The following is a 6,360-nucleotide window of genomic DNA, read 5'->3' as shown; positions in this document are numbered from 1 at the left end:
CCCCCCCTTTCCGCACCGCGCACTCGACACGCGCACCCGCGCCCTCACTCACAGGGGCAGGCGCTCTCGCCCCACCACCAACACTCTCCGTTTCAGTTTCTTTATTTGTCATTTCATTTCAGCCAGTCGGGCGGGTGTTGAGCGCCCGGGAGGGAGGGAGGGGGGGCTGGCCCCTAACTCCACCCGGGTAGGCAAGCCGCCCGCATCCGTGCACGCGTAGCGAGAGTGTTGCCTGCCCAGCCGGGCGTTCTATCCCAGCAGAATCATCGGCATTGGCGGAGCGCTATCTTTGTGTGGAGTTCAGGGGGGCCCCATGCTGCCGCCGCCGCCCCGAGCAGCCGGGCGGGCGGGCCAGGAGACTCTTGGGGCCCCTGACCCGCCGACTCGGGCGACGCCTGCCAGACTTAAGATCTCTGGGGGGTGGCTGCGCGAGTCCGTCACTCACCGGGCCACACCACCCGTGACCCTTGCCGTGGCCGTGATCGCCGCTACCGGTCTCCGTCCTGTCCGTCCTGTCCGTCCTGTCCGTCCTGTCCGTCCGTCCGTCCGTCCGTCCGTCCGTCCGCTGTCTGTCTGTCTATCTGTCCGTCCGTCCCGTCCGTCCGTCTCCCTCTCGGAGGCCCGGCCGGGATCGGGCCGCTCCTTCATTACTGCACATTACCCGCGTTACCTCCCACTACTTGGCCCGGATGCTGATGGCGTCGTCGTCTGCTGGGAGCGAGGCTGGGAGGCTCCCAGCAGGGGACGCCCGCGCCGCCCCGATTCTCATCAACACAATCACTTTACACGCTCGTCTCGCCGTCAATAAACAACAGAAAAAAAAGCCCGCCTATTACTTTTTCCATCAGTGAAACTTGTTGTTTTGCAGCGGCCGGAATATGACGATCAAAATTTGCAAGGGTCTTCCACGATAGACTCGAGAACCCATTATCCGCGCGTTGTCCAGGCCAGACGAACATCAATTGTAGGTGGGGAAGGAGAGGAGAGGCCAGGTATAGCTCGACGCGTTGGTCAGACCTGGTCAGACGGGAAGAGGAGGGCGGCACACGACGCCCCGCCGCGCCCCTCACCGATCGATCGATTGGGTCGGGAGCGTCGACTAAGCACACTCCACGCACTCGCTGTGTATGGACGACGATAAAAGATGGACTAGGGCGCTAGTGGGGGAGTGGAGTCAGGGGGTGGGCCGGGCCTAGACCGGCAGCGTACACAACAGTTCCTCGGAATAGAATACTAAAATTTAATTTACTACCGCGTGTCTCGTTTTTCTTGGCCGCCTGTTTTTTTGTGTTTTGCCCACGGTCGAGCGCGAAGGGGTGGGATCGGGAACCGCTGCGCTCACATCCGGGCCAGGAAACGGAACTGGTCGGGGTGTTGTTTGTTCGGTCCACTGCGGAAAATAAAAGCCATCGGGGAAAAGTTGGCCGATGAGGTTTGGTATATCCAAAACAACGTAAACCGAACTGGAAACCGATACACGATTCCCGTCCCGGAAGAGCTCTTCAAAGATGCTTTGTTCTTTTGAATCGTGCGGCCGTTTCGCCCTGTAAGATTTGGAGTAATACCGTACTACCGTTAGCCCGAGCTTAGGTAGATACATCGGCGCTTAGTGAACCGCCGGCCCCTATGCTGTTTGTGCTGCGAATGCAGATCGGTATGTCATGTTGTTGACTATCCCCCGTCCGGCGGCCACGCGATCACGCCGACGCGGGCCCGCATCTCTCACACACAGGGGCAAACCAGACAGCTGTCATCGACATTATGACATGACGATCTAAATGAGAATATCCCCCATCTTCCACTTTCCGCAGGACAACACAAGCAGTGAATCCTATGCGCCTGATTCAGAGTTCAGACTCGTTTTAGATCGGTTCCTCTGCCCGAAGAAAATGTGTACTTCTTCAGACAAAATTGCGCTCAAAATCGGAAAGAGATGTTTTTCTTGATCCAAAGCGTTTGCAGAGCTCTGATCAGATGCCACTGTTTTTTTTCTGTTTTTTCTTTTATCTTTTTTTAAGTTTCCTGTCATCCCGAGGCGACCCAAACATTTCAGACATCCAGCTACTCACGTCGTCTAGGGGAACTGACGGGGCAGACGGGTCTTAAAGTACTCCAGTCTAGAGTGCAGCACGACACTATTTCTAATCAGGTTCGGTGAGAAATAATAAATGGAAGTTCCAATTATTTTCTTAATTTGGAACGGTGTATGTGCCTCGCGTTCTGCCCGACGGACTAGGGTTGCGAAATTACCGGTAACAATCAATGTTACCGTAAATTACGGTAAAAATCGCAATTTACCGGAAATTTTGGAAAAATTGGAAAATTTCAATTTGAAGCAGAACAATTGGCAATATACTATTTCTTGGCGATCGAAATTCGTGTGTACTGCCTAAAAAGTGAAAGAATAGCCGGTCTTAGCTATACTTATTGGAATATTTGTCTTTTTCATGTTGTTCTCATCAACATCAGTTGTATATAGAGTTACCAGAAGTACACCTTTAAAAATCGTTCTCAAGCTATGCCTTTTAAACTTCAAAATAATGACAAATTTGCTATCTGGTCTCTAAAAAGTGAATAAAAAGGTGATATTATGTCATATTTAATATTCCAAATGTGACTTTTGCTTCTGAAAAGTGAGTTTTTAACTCGTTTTGTAGGGTTATTATTACCGTTTTTTTCAACGTTACCAAGCTTTTGGTAAATTACCGTAAATTACCAATTTTTCCGGTAACGTTCCCTGTAACATTACCGGCCGTCGCAACCCTACGACGGACACCAGAAGCCAGAGCTCCATTCAGTATTCATAACAACTACATGGAAAGGTAGGAAACAATTGCCGACTGTGAGGCATCATCCAGAAAGTACACGGTACAACAAGTGTTTAACCTTGCACGTCAATTGGTGTTTAAGTTCAAGTGTGCATTTTCTAGACACTTTGTGGTGTCTAACTAGGTTATACGTCCGAAAAGTCTCGCAGCTGCACACTACATGCTTCCTATTGATAGCATAGAACTGTATGTGCCGAAGTGCCGACAAAACGTCTAAAATTTGCACACCATGTGATGTGCAAAATCATAACTTGCACACATTGGTGTGCAAATTTTGCACACTTATTTTACCAAGTGTACGCCCACGTAGGCCCATCATTCGCCGGCCTACTTGCGAACCTGCCAAGTTCAGCCCGTGGAAGCTCTCATAGCGCCTGATGGGTAGGCAATATCTCGTCTGCGGTGCATGCGTGTACTGCGGGACGGCCTACCCCGAGTTCCGCAGGCGCCGAGCTCCCGCAATTTCGTAGAAAAACAAAGGTGCTACGTCCTGCATTTAAAAGGCGCAAGGCGCCAAGGGTTTAGTGCACTAATTTTTAGCACCTTCGGGACCCTTTTGTGCCTTTACAGGGGCACAAACTTGTCGTACTTTCGTACAATTTGGTCGGCACCCCAGGAAAGGTGCGACTTAAAACCTTTCCTTTTCCAGTGTTGCCGAACGAATCGGAGAATAAACGGACGTACTTTTTGGACGACCCCTGAGCCGGAGCCGGTGTTTATCGTAGAGCATGACCACAGTGGAACAAGATACCGAAATCGCTTTTCGGGTCCCTTGACGGATATTGGCCGTCAGAGAGGAGGCCCCGCAGGTGAAAGCCAAAGCCAATCAAAGCTGATGCGTACGTCTGCCTGTCGTCCCACCCCGCGCGCGTGGCCTCGGCCCCGGATGGAGCCCCAGCTATAGTCGGGATCCGCCAGCATCCCACCCCGGCCACGGCCCCGGCGCGGGCCCGCACGCCACCCCCTTGGCGGCGAGCTACCGGTGTGCCGGTGGGGTCCTGGTCAGGGAGGGGAGGAGGAGGGAGCACCTACGGGCTAGACGGCCCGCCGCGGGACTTCTAGCCTTCGGGGGTCGATACGATACGCAAGCGCCACTCGCGCCTCACTCACCTGTGGCAAGGGGCTATAAACATGACGCAACACCCCCCCCCCCACCCCCACCCACGGGTGGTTGGGACCATTGCTGTTGACAACCAACACTGACTAGCGCCGACAATCGTGACGAAGCCTACTTTGCCACGGGATTTACTCCCTCACTTGTTGGGAATTACCATATTATTATATGGTAATAATTACCCGTAATTACCGTGATACAGTGCATGCCAAGCAGAGCTTTTGTTCTCTCATATATGATTTAATCACAACCTCTTTACATGCATCGACTAAACCAGGTGGCTGATTCAACGTCGCACGCTTTCGTAGTTATACTGTGCCGCATGCACGCTAGTGAGTGGGTTGCCTACTCGCAGGTGGCCATAAGGAGTAGGTCATCCCATTTTGGTATTCGAAGTCGGCGATTTCGGAGGTACGCACATTTAATGATAGATTAGACCTAGTAGAGACCCTGTGCAAAGTTTGAGCCCAGTGCGATAACGATTACCCGACCCGCATCGCGATTTTCTGAGCGGGCTCGAAATTGGCGCGCGTTGACCCGACACCTTGTCGGCTCTGCCGTGCCGTGCTGACACGGTGGGGTCAAAGGTGACAGCTCGGGTCTGAAGTGTGACCTTATGGGTCCTACTTCACATCCGAAATGGCGAAATTGGCAAAAAAATATGTTTGATTTTGCCAATTTCGGCTGCCAGGAGCGAGCCGCGCGGTCCGCGACGTTTGGGCCCCTGGAGACGCCCGATCAGTCGCGAGCTCGGATTCACCATGTCGGATGTGAAGTAGGACCCATATGGTCACAATTTAAACCCGAGACGTCTCCTCTAATCCCACCGTGTCAGCACGGCAGAGCCGACAAGGTGTCGGGTCACCGCGCGCCAATTTCGCTCGGAAAATCGCGATACGGGTCGGGTAATCGTTATCGCACAGGGCTCAAACTTTGCCCAGGGTCTCTGCTAGGTCGAATCTATCACTAGACGTGCGTACCTCGATTTTTTTTTTCCCGGTGAGATGGCCTAATAAGGAGCCGTGACCAGCGAGCATCGGCAAACCAGCCTGCACGCGTGCATGCGGTACAGTATAACTATGAAAGTGCGCGGCGTGAATCAGCCACCTGGCATGGTGACCTGGAGTCTCAACCAAGTAAGACATTTGTATTTTTTGTAGCTTGCAATGAATGCCCACTTTTTCCATACGGAGCATACAAGCCGCTCCGCCGCAGCCCGGCCCCCCGCTAGGGTGCGATGCCAGCCGCGGTACAAAGAGACAAAAACATTGCCCGGAACACACGCTTTGCAGCCTGGTCGCTGTCGCTCCGCTTTGCGCTCTTCAATTTCCCATCCCTTCCATGCCACGCCATCATCGCATCAATTTCCGCCCCATTCCCTTGCCGTTCTCCGGTCGTCGAGGATTGGCTCTGCTCTGCTGCTCTCCTGCTGCACTGCCTTTAGATGGGGCACGATTTCCAAACTGAAATTAACTGACTTAATGCCAGTTTCTCACGCAATCCGCGTCGTATTTTCAGGCAGTTTGCAACGTTTGCGACATGACTTCTTGGAAAACATGGTTCTCTGGAAACTATAAGGTGTGAGACAGTCTCACACCTTTTGGTGCGAGGTACTTCTTCCCTATACCTTTTGGTGTGAGGTACTTTTATCCTGCACCTTTTGGTGTGAGCTCCGCTTTTGGTCCTACACATTTTGATATGAGGCATAGTGCGTCTGACACGTTTTGGTGTGAGGCAAGGTGCGTCCAAGAGGTGTCAGACACACTGTGCCTCACCCCAAAAGGTGCAATTATTCACACGTGCCTCACACTAAATGGTGTAAGATAAAATTGCCTCACACAAAAGGTGTAGGAAAAAGTGCCTCACACCAAAAGGTGTGAGAGTGTCTCACACCTAGGTTTCCAGAGTATACACTGTGAAGAACTGTCGTCCCGGATACAGGAAAGATTACATGGAAGATGTCGTACAATTACAACTCGAAATTGTAAATTTACAAGTACTGCTTATCGTCTTGGAATCGAATGACGAGCAAGAGGCGGAGGTTGTACATGTACGACACGTTTTGCAAATTTACAACTTTATGAATTTTAATAACGAATTGCAAAATTGATGATGTTATGAAATTTAAACGACAATTTTACAACTGATTCTGATGTGAAATTTCAGAACTTTTTTAACCGTGAATGATTAATTACAAAATATATCGTACATGTACGCACGTTTCTTTTTACAGTGGAGTCTGCAAAGGACATTACCAATTCTACTTGGACCGTGAAATGACTGCTTGGAATGGAAACCAAGTCAACAAACGGCTTCTACCGCGATTATTTCGGCACGTATTATCCGCCACAGTGAATGAGGTTCCCGGCGGTTGCTGTGTGCTGCCGTATTGCCGTACGCTTTTCACACCACCCCGCG

The sequence above is a fragment of the Frankliniella occidentalis genome, unplaced genomic scaffold, assembly GCF_000697945.3.
Source record: "Frankliniella occidentalis isolate FOCC.00 unplaced genomic scaffold, Focc_3.1 Scaffold2, whole genome shotgun sequence".
Lineage (NCBI taxonomy): Eukaryota > Metazoa > Arthropoda > Insecta > Thysanoptera > Thripidae > Frankliniella > Frankliniella occidentalis.
The sequence above is the reverse complement of the archived record's forward strand: the minus strand, read 5'-3'. Positions refer to the sequence as shown.